General features: G+C 30.7%; 1 long non-coding RNA gene across 1 annotated transcript; it reads left to right on the top strand.

Annotated features, from left to right (window-relative positions):
* The first annotated feature begins 3,202 nt into the window (after positions 1–3,202).
* LOC111631882 lies at positions 3,203–4,761 on the top strand. The gene is made up of 3 exons (XR_002757772.1): positions 3,203–3,339; positions 3,420–3,511; positions 4,584–4,761. It is a non-coding gene; the product is annotated as an uncharacterized LOC111631882 (long non-coding RNA).
* Positions 4,762–14,819: the final 10,058 nt, after the last annotated feature.

Below are 14,819 nucleotides of genomic sequence, written 5' to 3'. Positions count from 1 at the left end.
GGTAATATGTTATTAATATTAATATAAATACAGTACTAAAAGAAATTGATGCATCCGTTAATTATTATTCGAGAACTATTGTTCAGGCATTCTGAATGTCTCATGGTTTTAGTAAATAAATAATAAATAGTTACATTTACTGAAAATTTAGAAATAATATTATGAAAAGATACGCACATGTTTTTTTCTTTTAATGTTAATCAACTACCAAAACATTTACATAACTATTATATTTAACTGGTAAAAAAGAAAATGAAATTTTACTTGTTATTTCTGTTTTATGCGTTATTTACTGCAGTCGAACGTGCAATAACGGTTACGTTCAAACGATGACCATATTTTATGTTTTTGTTAGAAGTCGTTCTTCAGATTTCATTGTAATACGGGAAGAACAATGGGGTTGATCTATTTATGACCAGGCTATATGATAATGGTGACGAATAGATTCATTACTCATCTGTGTACTTTTCACTCGTATGATATGGTTCTTCTCGTTTGTGTTTAGGCGTTCTTCGCAACGTTAATCACAGGTGCTGCAGATGCACCCAACCACCTCGAGTAGTTCTGCTCGTGTGCAACTCGAACCCGTTCTTCGTATTTAACTTTATGTGACTTTTTCCTTTGTGAATATGTATATAAATATAGTTTTATTATCCCACTGCACGTATTCCTCTTGGATCAACAAAAAGAATCGCTCGTTCTGTGAAGGTCATTACATCAAATTCGATTCGTTCTGCAATAATGTACTGTACTTCCAATTGAAACATGTAAGATATAAAATGCAGTAAATATATTCGTTATTTCAAACCTGATCCTGCTTTTATGAGTATCCTGTACGATATTAATCAGTAGTTAAATATTTAAATGCACGAAGCTCTTTAATAATGGTAAGTCGTTAATAGCATAAGAATAGACTTGTATATTAAAATTTCAGTATAAAATGAGGCACATCAATCATGAATATTTCTTACTGACTATTTAAAACTTATAATCTATATATACCTATTGTCATTACATAATTACTAGCACAAGTATTTTGTTGGTTCTACTTGTTAATTATCTTTTTTTTTTCTTTTAGTTACTGAAGGAAGAAATGTACAAAAAAGAGATGTGTATGCAATGGCTATCGGTGCATTAACTTTACTTGGTAACGTTTTATTCACGATTGCAAAAAGTATCCTTCATAAATTCTAACAACAATGTAAAAGATGATGAATATGAAACAGAGTTAATAAATTTTCATTTAATAACGTACAATTAATTTTCCATAAACTGACTTTTTTATTTAAATTCCTTCGCACAGTTTTATTAACGCTAGAATATTATCTAAGTATACTTTTCTTTTAAAAAAATACACTTTTAAAAAATTACAATCGATCGAAATTATGAATTTTCAATTTAAAAAAGTCTAGCAATGAGTTATATAATTTAAATTATACGTGGCGTCATCAGTTACGAAATTTTAGTAGTAATGCTTATTATATTATTGAGTATTATAAAATCTGAAAAAGAATTACTTTGAGGGTAGAGATGATTTTAATAAAAAGATGTAATTACGAATAAATTTGTCGTTAAGTACAACCCACATCGAGATATGACATATGACCTCTTCTATCTCAGCATCTTTTAACATTTAACTAACATACATTTAGTTTGTGTATAAGGGGCATTTAATACTATAAATGCCCCGTATACACTAACTACTTTGCCAAAATTTGTTTTTTAGTCATTACTCATCCTGATATTAAGCGAAATTGTTAGTTTATGTTCATTTCAACCTGTTTCATGAACATGAACATTATGAACATGTTTATGAACATGAACATTAGTTCATGTTCNGAATACTAAATTAACATCTGAAGTATAATTTTTTATTGTTTTTATATTTTTCAATATATTTATTTTGTTTGTACAAAATAAAAAATAATTTTTAACGATACAATAGTCTTCGTTAGGCTTAACATCGACGAAAATTTAACGCGAAGCGACACGCAACGGAGAAAAATGTCAAGATGAAATAAATTAATAAATTTTTTCGTACATAATCGGTTATCCGAAACATCGATCTACCGAACAACCCCAGTCCCCAATTGATTCGAATAATCGACGCTCTACTGTATTTATATTTCAGCATAGACTCGACTAAAGAAAAATTACATTTCCTGATACACTGTCTTAATTTGAAAATACCTTGTTACAGCATTAAGAACTAATGACATCATATCATTGTAACTTCCACTCTGCTTATTACAGTCTGCATCCCTTCAAACGTTGTTTATTTTTAAAAAATAAGTTTGTATAAGTAATGAGTTTGAGGTGGCACTGTTACGTCTTTCAAAGTCAAATAATTCTCTGAGTAAAAAGGATGAAAGGAAACGAAGAAATTATTGAAAGTACCAACGATAGGATTGATAATACACAATATAATGAAACTAATACTTTTATATAGCTATAAAAATATCCATTAACGAGTTGCTTAACTTTTAAATTTTAACAAACCATTTCACCAAGTTCGGCTCTCACACTATTAATTTAAATAATAACTGAAAGTCATCGCTAGAGACGAATCCTAGTTATCGTTCTAGGCATTCCGTGACAGTTGACAGTATCCGTATAACCCTCCGAAGAAATTGAAATGTGACCTAAAAATTGTTGATAGAGGTTCCACTTTTCTTATCTTGTAATATACAGTAGACCCCCTTATAACACTAGATAATTCTGTGTTATATGAATTCCGTGCTGTACGAGTCATTCAGATTTTACAAATACGTGTGCCGGGCTGTGAACGGCTCACGTATTTGTAAAATCTAAGTGACTCGTACAACATGGAATTCATATAACACGGAATTATCTACAGTGTTATAGGGGGATCTACTGTAATCTATATCTAAACTATATCTTGTTATATAATACCATAATGCAAATCTGTACAAGTAAATATAGTTGAGTAAACAGAAATTTTTATGAAAGAAGTGACAATACTCTTTTGTTTTCTGCTTATGCAGTATTTTCTGTTAGTATGGAAAACAACCATAACAACACAAAGTGTTGAAATGCTGAATATGCGAGAATTTTTTATTTATGTCGATAATTTTGATAGATTTACGATATTTTCTTTGTTCTTTTCGAAAATATCGCGTCAAAAACAAATACAGAAAAGTATATATAATAGAAATGAATCTGATCTTAAAACTTATGCACGATATATTGATCCAAAGATGAAGTTATCGGCCATTTTCTGCTGGTAAGAAGACAAAAATTATAATTTCCTTTACTTGTTTTTTCATAAATTCTAGCTAATTCTAAGCAATTATGCAAGACTGATGCTGTTTTATAAAAGTAAAACTTGTCTCAAATATTGTTAAAACTTCTAATATTTTTTAATGACTGATAAAAAAATCTTTAATGTTTTCTTTCAGTATAATACTCCTTCTACCCCTGTGTTTCTGTAGGCCCAACGAAGCGAATCTAAAAGCTATTGCAGCAAGTAGTGACACTGGATTAATTACAGGTAATATGTTATTCATATTAATATAAATACTAAAAAAATTGATGCATCCGTTAATTAATATTCGAGAACTATTGTTCAGACATTCTGAATGTCTCATGGTTTTAGTAAATAAATAATAAATAGTTACATTTACTGAAAATTTAGAAGTAATATTATGAAAAGATACGCACATGTTTTTTTCTTTTAATGTTAATCAACTAGCAAAACATTTACATAACTATTATATTTAACTGGTAGAAAAGAAAATAAAATTTTACTTGTTATTTCTGTTTTATGTGTTATTTATTGCAGTCGAACGTGCAAATAACAGTTACATTCAAACGATGGCCATATTTTATGTTTTTGTCAGAAGTCGTTCTTCAGATTTCATTGTAATGCAAGTAGAACAATGAGGTTGATTTATTTATGACCAGGCTATATGATAATGGTGACGAATAGATTCATTACTCATCTGTGTACTTTTCACTCGTATGATATGGTTCATCTCGTTTGTGTTTAGGCGTTCTTCGCAACGTTAATCACAGGTGCTGCAGATGCACCCAACCACCTCGAGTAGTTCTGCTCGTGTGCAACTCGAACCCGTTCCTCGTATTTAACTTTATGTGACTTCTTCCTTTGTGAATATGTATATAAATATAGTTTTATTATCCCACTGCACGTATTCCTCTTGGATCAACAAAAAGAATCGCTTGTTCTGTGAAGGTCATTACATCAAATTCGATTCGTTCTGCAATAATGTACTGTACTTCCAATTGAAACATGTAAGATATAAAATGCAGTAAATATATTCGTTATTTCAAACCTGATCCTGCTTTTATGAGTATCCTGTACGATATTAATCAGTAGTTAAATATTTAAATGCACGAAGCTCTTTAATAATGGTAAGTCGTTAATAGCATAAGAATAGACTTGTATATTAAAATTTCAGTATAAAATGAGGCACATCAATCATGAATATTTCTTACTGACTATTTAAAACTTATAATCTATATATACCTATTGTCATTACATAATTACTAGCACAAGTATTTTGTTGGTTCTACTTGTTAATTATCTTTTTTTTTTCTTTTAGTTACTGAAGGAAGAAATGTACAAAAAAGAGATGTGTATGCAATGGCTATCGGTGCATTAACTTTACTTGGTAACGTTTTATTCACGATTGCAAAAAGTATCCTTCATAAATTCTAACAACAATGTAAAAGATGATGAATATGAAACAGAGTTAATAAATTTTCATTTAATAACGTACAATTAATTTTCCATAAACTGACTTTTTTATTTAAATTCCTTCGCACAGTTTTATTAACGCTAGAATATTATCTAAGTATACTTTTCTTTTAAAAAAATACACTTTTAAAAAATTACAATCGATCGAAATTATGAATTTTCAATTTAAAAAAGTCTAGCAATGAGTTATATAATTTAAATTATACGTGGCGTCATCAGTTACGAAATTTTAGTAGTAATGCTTATTATATTATTGAGTATTATAAAATCTGAAAAAGAATTACTTTGAGGGTAGAGATGATTTTAATAAAAAGATGTAATTACGAATAAATTTGTCGTTAAGTACAACCCACATCGAGATATGACATATGACCTCTTCTATCTCAGCATCTTTTAACATTTAACTAACATACATTTAGTTTGTGTATAAGGGGCATTTAATACTATAAATGCCCCGTATACACTAACTACTTTGCCAAAATTTGTTTTTTAGTCATTACTCATCCTGATATTAAGCGAAATTGTTAGTTTATGTTCATTTCAACCTGTTTCATGAACATGAACATTATGAACATGTTTATGAACATGAACATTAGTTCATGTTCAGTTCATGTTCAAAATTAAGTTCATGTTCATGAAATTATTAGTTCATAAAGAGGTTGCGGCCGACGTTTTCAACACGAAAACGTGTACGTCGGACGTTCAGCGCCACATTCCTGTAAGCCTAGAAGTTTGACAATGGCGTTTGGAACGTCGAGCATGATTCCACTGACGTTCCAAACGCCATTTTCAAACGTCTAAGCTTACATGAACGCGGCGCTGAACGTCCGACGTACACGTTTTCGCAGTGAAAACGTCGGCCGCAATTTGTCTATTTATTTTGTTTCATAATTTGCATATAAGAAAGTAATATTCTTATGTACTTCTGTGTTTCGTTGTCAGATCGATCCTGTTTCTAAATAAATAATACAACTGCAAAATAGTTTCATTTGTTATTTTATCATAGTCTGTCTATGAAAAGAATCAACTTGGTATTAACCAATGAGCAACCGCAATTGATCGCTTAATTGTGGCAAGTTACTTCGACTCTGTTTCTTCCTCATTTGTTATACACGTCACCGCCATTATAAACAGTGTTATGGAAGCATGACGTTCCGGTATTAGAATACGCGGAAGTTGCCTGTAGCGGATGTTTAATGCATGATTGTATACAGTTATTGCATGCTATAGAAATTAACACAATTTTAACGGATAAGTTGCTCTGCCGTCTAGTGAGAGAAAATAAAATAAAATTTACATATTGAATGATATATTAAGCGAAAAGTGCTGACGTCGTTAGAGAATGTGGTGATTGGTTAAACTCAAGCGACATCACGAGTGACGTTGCTCTCAAGTCGATTTTTTCCGTAGACAGACTATTTGAAAAAATTACAAATTCAAAACAAATATTTGGCTTTTTTATTGTTAGATTTGGAAAAGTATGAAAACATAAGAAATAGAAATAAAAATAATATAAATACAATATACAAAACACATGGCTGATCATCTGTAAAAAAATTTTATGTAAATTCAGTTATACGAGTCTTTGCATAAGCGGCATTTGAGAAAATCTACCGCACGGCCCTGTATCTAGTACTTGCTCATATTCTAAAACGAAGGTTCCCAAAGTTTTCAAAAGATGGACCACACTATATATTCTGCAAATGCCAAAATCATGTATTTCTCGCTCTTATTTAGAGACTGCATATTTTTGTAGGTGATCCTACTGTTGATATTGACTCACTCGTGTCTAGAATAGAAATTTGCCTCAAATCATTGTATTGATAGAATTCCCGAGAATTTCCTATAAATTAGTATTTTTCAGGAAAATTCAGTTAAAAACGTCTTCTATTTTCTTCACTAAAATTGGTCTAATATGTCACAAAACGATGAGAACCGCTTTTTTTTCTATAATAAAAGCTTTAATTTATCATGTATTTTAGAACTATGTTGTGAGGATTGGGTATGAATAATCTACCACTCTCCTGTATTTTATACTATATTCTATTCAATTTTGCATGTTATTTGAAACTTAATGGCAGAGGCTCTTTTAGATTTCAATTATAAACTCACACTAAATTTTTTGGGCAGTAACAAAGTCTGTTAACTAAGCACATTGCAAGAATGGTCAGTGCCACAATAGGAAAATTATTTTGGGCGAGAGTGAAACCATATTCGGAATGGACAACAATCAGAAGTGTACTCAATACTAACTGCTAATAATATTAATTAATAATGTGAAATTTTTATTATAAAAATCTATATTTTATGCAGTATTTTAGAAATTTAATTTAAAAAATTAATTATTTTTTCAACGTATAAGATAATAAATCAGACATTTTTCTATCATTTCATGTTTATTATGATTTGCAGTTTTAAAAATGTCATCGTACAATTTGGTTTACTTACCAACAAACTATTTATTAATTAAATACAATACCAGTTGACCTCCCTATAACACTGTTAATAATTCCGTATTATATGAATTCCANTAAGTTTAAATACAGTCGACCCCCTATAACACTGTTGATAATTCCGTTTTATATGAATTCCATGTTGTACGAGTCACTTAGATTTTACAAATCCGTGAGCCGTTCACAGCCCGGCACACGTATTTGTAAAATCTAAGTGACTCGTACAACATGGAATTCATATATAACGGAATTATCTACAGTGTTATAGGGGGGTCTACTGTAGAGGAAATTTCTAATGTTAAACCGATAAGTGAATTCTAATACACAAGTATATGTATTTATATTTCTTTTTTGATCAATGCGAAGAATTACTCTCTGGTCTTGGTGATCACAGAGCAAACTTATTAGAAATTGAACCGAATTAATTGCTAAGGTTTAAATGGCCAAACGATTTTACATTAAAAATTGTATTTATTCTGTTTCATTATCTTTCTCATTTCGATTGCTGTAAACAATTTCAACACATAAGTGACAACAGTTTTGTGCTTATTAGCAGTAATTTTTGCGATGTGGAAACCAGCCTGACAAATAAAAGTCTTGATTGCTGTAAATGCATGAATTGCAAAATAATGTTATATATGTATTGTTTGATAGATTTATGGTGTTTTATTTTTTATTTTGAAAAATAATACATCAAAAAAAACTAACGCAAAGTATATAAAGCTGAAGTTAATAACAGGAAACGAAGTACATAGATCCAATATGAAGATTTCGGCCATTTTCTGTTGGTAAGTGATAAGCAAAATTTAGTGAATAGTGAATTTACAAAATTGAATTAATTTTCACGAATTTCGTTTTATTTTTTAACACATATTGTAGCTAATTCTAAATTAACGTGCTTGAATAATGCTCTCTTAAAAATCTAGATGTTCAAAAATCGTCTTGGATGATTATAACATTGCAGCTTCTAAACCTAAAATGATATTTCGAATAAAAGATACAACAAATCTGAATATATTAATAAAAATGTATGACTGTTGAAAGACTTTATACAAGTCGACCCCCCCATAACACTGTTGATTTTTCCGTTTTATATGAATTCCATGTTGTACGAGTCACTTAGATTTTACAAATACGTGAGCCGATCACAGCCTGGCACACGTATTTGTACAACATGGAATTCATATAAAACGGAATTATCAACAGTGTTATAGGGGGGGTCGACTGTACATTCATTTCTGAAGTATGCCATTTCAATTAGAATGATGCAACTCTGCGTGAAGTTCGATATTGCAAATTCGAATCTTTGATTGCCAATTTATACATGACACGTAAAATATACGCCGACAGACATGGCAACAGAACTGAATGAAGTAACTTCAGGTAATTAACTGAAGATTTTTAAACTTATTCGGAAAGTAGTTTAAAAATTCTTTAATCCCTATCTGTATTTATATTAATATATGAAGCGAGAATGTTTGTTTGTTTGTTAGAGATAATCTCGGAATTTACCAAACTGATATTTAAAATTCTTTTTGCTATTAGAACGTCTTCTCCATCCGGTTGAACATAGGCTATATAATTTTCATATAGAAAAAGGAAAATGCACGACTTCGTGGGCTATTTTAAACTTATTGTTTTATTTATTCGGTTTCAGTGTTGATTCCTGCTACCAGAGTTATGTACAGGCTTTGTTTATATTGTTTTGGTTGTTCATTTCTAATTACAATACTCTTATTTTATCAAATATTTACAAGCATAAAAGGCAAATTAACTTCTGGTAAGTTCTGTGATGTGCAGAACTTAAGGAAAGTAAATTTGTAATCTAAAATTTCCTGATATGGCCCAAATTTAATATCGATATTCTTACTACAGTAATGAGTTTTAAAAAGATTAGTCTGGCTCTTATATTGTGAGGGTCCAAGGCATTTGCTCTTTTTTGCCCATAGGGTAACGTGCTACCAACATAAGCTATCTTAAAACTCGTACCTCTCATTTCATCCTAATGATTACTTGATCACTAAAAGCTACCAAACCCATTGATCGATCTGGACAAAATTCGGCGTAGTTAATCTCTGATAAGATATGGAGAAACATTCGGATCTTTTATTTACTGTCTCTTATTGTATCCCTCAGCCGCAAACTCCTTAACCTTTTGATCAATCTGCACAAATTTCGAATAGTTATTCTAGACAATACTCAAAATCATATACGTAACTTTAAAACTCGACCCTTCACTCCTTCCACTGGTTTCATTCCCCGCAAATTGTTAAACCCGTTCACTGATTTGCACTAAATTTTGCATATCTTATCCTGTCACCGTTTTAAAAATATTAAAATTACATGAAGTAAACTATATTTTTATATTTATTTTTTTTTTAAATTGTAAGACAAGTGTGAATCATATTTTATAGTTGGGAAATAGGAGATTTGTATTTGTAAAATTTCATTATACACATGGATGCATCGATGACGAGCATTACTGGTTCAAGGAGTTATAGTCCATTTGCGTTTATATATTAACATTATATCATTTCTAATAGTTTTAATGTGCTTTTTCTTATTTTTAATTAAGTTTTTCCCTTTCAGTTACTGAAGGAAGATATGTAGAAATTATAGAAGACTCTACAGAAGATGCCATGCGTATTTGCAAGATTCTTCTCATTATTCCTGCTTGTATAGGGGAAATCGGGGCAAGATCGGCATGTTAAGCTTTACTTAAATTTTGTGTAATAAATACTGCTGTAAATTGAAAAAAAAGCTTTGCATATTGTCTATTGGAATGTTACCTTACTATAGAACTGGTTAAAATCAGTTTGGAAATAAAAATAATTAAAATAATTACAACTTTACAAGAAGAGAGAAATTGACGAAGTTGCCCCGGGTATAGGGGCAAGATCGGCAACTTCTCTCTTTTTGTAAAGTTGTAATTATTTTAATTATTTTTATTAAAGTTGCCCCTGGTATAGGGGCAACAGTAATGGGGCAAGATAGGCACGTATATAAAATTATGTTATTAACAATGTATAAGTTGGAATTCACTATTAAAACAAAGAAATACAAATCCAACACCCATTTAATATTATTACAACGAAATGCAAGTTCAAAGACATATATACATGAATAACAAATGCAAACATGTTTTCATTTATCATCTGTTTGATTTTTATCCTTTGCTTCTAATGTGGCTTTATGTTGCCGATCTTACCCCGCTAGTCATGATTTCGAAACATTAAGTACAACCCTGAGAACAGAATGCCAAGCCACGATCTGGCCACGTGAATAAGTTGAAGTTACATCCTTCTAACAGGAAAAGTAACTTTCGTTATCATGGAATTATAACAAAACCTGCCAATTCAATATAAATGGAAAAAAAATATTATATGGAATTGAACGAAAATGAAAATTTGCTTGATAATTCAACTACGCTTGTTGGAGAACAATAAAAACACTACACTCAACAAGCCACCAATAAAACTCAACTGCCTAACCTACAACCAAAGTCTCCTTTTAATTTGTTTTTTAAAAAAAGCGCTTGACAAACTTGCCCCACATGCCGAAGTTGCCCCGATCTCCCCTATACATACGAACACAACTAGCTATTAAGTAAATACTAAGAATAATGTAAAAGCAATAACTGCAGAAATAAAGATAATAAAACTTGATTTCATGCTGTTTATTTTAAAGTGAATCATTTTTTTACACGATTTACAAATAAACTAGCAACGAGTTGCTTAACGTTTAAAATTTTGGTGGCGCCTTCTGTTATTATATTTTATTAAAAATTTTTTTTTTATATTTCGAGGTATTATCAAAGGACGGAAGGCTTCATTTTAAAGGTAGGATTGAGTTTTATTTAAAAAAATTGTAAATGCCAATAACGCGTAAATCGTCAATAGGTACGACCTTACTTGACCTCGTTATCTTTCCATTTCTTTGACTTTTAACCATGAAAATAAACAGAATCAATTCCTTATTACACAAACCTCGCAGCAAAATGTCAAAAATTTTCGACAGAAAGCACAGAAGTTATACAACTTCAAACAGGTTGAACAATGTTGTGACCACACACACCCTAACATCCATAAATGAAGAAATTATTCCTAATTCTTTTGAATTTGTGGACGTTTGAAAGTACTCTAAATCTAAAAATATAAAAATCTTAGGAGGTGATTTACTGACCTATCGCCAGTGTTTACCCCTTGATATAAAAAACAGTCGAGAAAGTAAAAACAAGTATTAAATTTTACTTAGTAAGTAATCAAGTACGCACTAAGTAATCAAGCCAATTAACTCGTATAGGATCGAATTTAACAAAATGTTACTCTATATATGCATTTACAATATGTTTTTTTTTTTAATAAAACGCATCCTTACTGTAAAAATTAAGCTTTTCGCCGTTTTATAATAATTAAAAGTAAAGGAGGAGGGGATATTATGGAACCCCTCCATTACAGACTGATAATAGATGCAAACCCTAGCAAACTGTGGCTGAGCTGCACTAGGCAGACTTTCATAGCAAAGGGAGGATGCTTCCCATTTCTTTTATGGGGTCGCACTCAGTAAAACAGGACGTTTGTGTTTTTTCGTATTTCAAACTTTTGAATTGTAAGTGAATTTAATTACTTCTAAAATATAAAAATCATGTAGTTGTAAGTTCCCTGGTGCATGTGTCTCGTTATAGAGGCCTAGGAGTACATGCTAGTCTCTCTGCTGTTCAGGTTTTTAAAGTTTGGTGTCGATTAAGTTAACCTAAGATGGCGATGCGTGAAATACGAATCCTATTGGTGCTTTTAATATGGAACCAGACTCCTCTGGGGTTCCGTATTACCCACAAATTCAAGCCATGGAATAATTTTTGGAATAAATGGAATGGAATAATAGTTGGTGGATGAATGAAAAAATTAGAAATAGATACCCAAAACTATAAATAAGTAGATCTAGTGAAATTCTGAAGTTATTTTGATTGAAAAACTTCTGGATAGATAAGTGTTCTTTTATACTGATTTTATCGAATTGGTTTATTTTTAATTTTTAGATGCTTAGAGCCCAGCTGAACAAGCCAAAGAAAAACACGAAGAGACATCAAACATGGAGACAGGAGAAAATTGTAGAGGCAGTGAGTATGGAAAGAGACAAGAAATGGAGCTGAAGAAAGCCGAAAAATTTTATGACGTGCCAAAAACCAGTTTGCGAACTCTCTTTTTGTAAGCAGACATTCGTCCGGAGAAATTTATGAAAAAGACACTGGTTAGAAAGTCAATTCTTCCTGAGAACATCGAAAAAAAGCTGGTGGAATATATATTGTTGTTGGTGGTCATATTTTTTTTTATCATTAAAGCATTTTTTCGATAAAATATATTGGAGTAAACGACAAACTTTTTATTTTTGTACTTTTTTATTTGTTTTCGAATGCGTTAAAGCATTTTAAAGAAAGGGGGTTCCATATTATCACCCGGCTTTCCAAAAACTACTTTCTGACTTTTTATTATACAAAAGTCTTCAAAAACTATACTTATAGTTATGTTAACAAAAATCCAATTAGTAACATTTAATTTAATAGTTATTAGTACTTTTCGCACAAAAAACGTGGGCTTAGTTATGATGTCTTGTCTACAATTCACTATAATAAAAATGGAGTTCCATAATACTACTTTCTCCTATATAATAACTAGTAAAGTAAGTAACATCAAAAAACACATACCGGTATTTGAAACAGTTACATAAAAGTTGAAAATTTCCGATGGGATGAGAGGAAGTTGAGCGTTACTGCTGACATGTTGACGAAAAGAAATGACATTTTCTTTAAATCGGTGTATGCAGTTATAGCAGAGGCAATGGAAGAACTGGGTAACGTGGCACCGACTACTGGGGATGAGGGACGTAAATCTTGGTTTTTTTTTCTTAGAACTCCGATAACTTTTCCATAGTTCAACCGAAATTTACCAAACTGTGCAAAAATATAAAGTAACTGTCTGGCTTTATATTCCGAAAAACAACACTCAAAAAATGTCAAATACCTCTTTGTTATTAAGCGTCAAATATTAAGCGTTTTTCGATTATATCTTATTTGAGGTTTAATTATATTTCTCAGGTTGTAATTTAAACACATGACAACGTTCTACCGAGTGCTTTGACACCAAAAGAATCAAAATTTCACGAGGAAATTGTTTTTAAAAAATCAGACACCAAACCGCAAAAGTCTTCCCAGAAGCCTGCAATTACTTACTGCTTGTCCAGACAATTCGACATCATAAAAGATGGCGCAGTTTTAAATGTTACCATGTTTTAAATGTGTTCTTTTTTCATTCCTTGTCCCACACAACATGTGAATTTTACGCGATTTTAAAAATTTATAGAGAGATAGTTTAGAGAACCGCCNGTGGTAAAAATATATTTAGTAACATATGCTTTCGAAATGCTTAGAGCATTTCGAAATTCACTAAAACAAAAATTTTTGCGCTAAGCATGAATCAGAGTCAACACGAGCAATTCGTGGCAGCAGTAAACGATCGAAAGAAATAAATGCGCTTACGTATCTACAGAATATTTCCAAGAATAACACCAAAAGAAATTATAAAGTAAGCAAAGACTCCAGTATATATTTTACATGTCATGTATAAATTGGCAATCAAAAATTCGAATTCGCAATATCGAACTTCACGCAGAGTGACATCACTTTGCTTAAAACGAAATACTCAAGAAATGAGTGTACATTGACAAAATGGAGGAATAAAAACATTAGGAAAGAATGTGACGCTAACTCCTTTCAAGAGAAAATTTTAAAATAGTACGAGGGATTCTTGTAAAGATATTTCTTTGAAAACTTTTAAAGAATTCTTGTAGATTCCAGTGCAGTGTTAATTTTACTATTCTGGCTTGCCATGAAAACACAGACCCGGTGTCATACTTCTAACGTTCTGCTTAAAGCAGTTTAACTGCTTTATTATATCTTCATATGTTAATATGTTACATATTTTTAGAATATTATTAATTGTTGGACAGAAATTTGTAAAGACAAGTGATGTTATTGTTTTTTTGCGTTTTCAATACAGTACTTTTGTGCTAATATGTACAAAAACCTTAATACATATTAAGGCTTTTATATACATTATGTCGATAGTTTTGATACATTTGATAGACCTTTTCTAAAACATGACATAGTAAACTTTTACTGAAAAGTATGTAAAGCAGAAATTACTTACATCCGATAACATATTAAAGAGTACATCGATCGAACGATTAATACCATTTCTGCATTTGCTTTCATTCCAAACTATTAACATTATATAATTTCTAATAGCTTTAATGTGCCCCTTCTAATTTTTAATTAAGTTTTTTTTTTTAAGTTACTGAAAGAAGATATGTAGAAATTATAGAAGGTGCTCCAGAAATTGCCACGCGTCTTTGCAAGGTTTTTCCTATTATTCCTGCTTGTATATACATACAAACACAACTAGCTATTAACAAAATTCTAATAATAATGTAAAAGCAATAACTGCGGAAATAAAGATAATAAAACTTGATTTTATGCTGTTTATTTTAAAGTAAATCACTTTTTACACGACTTACAATTAAACCAGAAACGAGTTGCTCAACGTTTAAAATTTTGGTAGCGCCTTCTGTTA

This window comes from Centruroides sculpturatus, unplaced genomic scaffold (assembly GCF_000671375.1).
Source record: "Centruroides sculpturatus isolate CEXI.00-Female unplaced genomic scaffold, Cexi_2.0 scaffold670, whole genome shotgun sequence".
NCBI lineage: Eukaryota > Metazoa > Arthropoda > Arachnida > Scorpiones > Buthidae > Centruroides > Centruroides sculpturatus.
The sequence above is the reverse complement of the archived record's forward strand: the minus strand, read 5'-3'. Positions and strand labels throughout refer to the sequence as shown.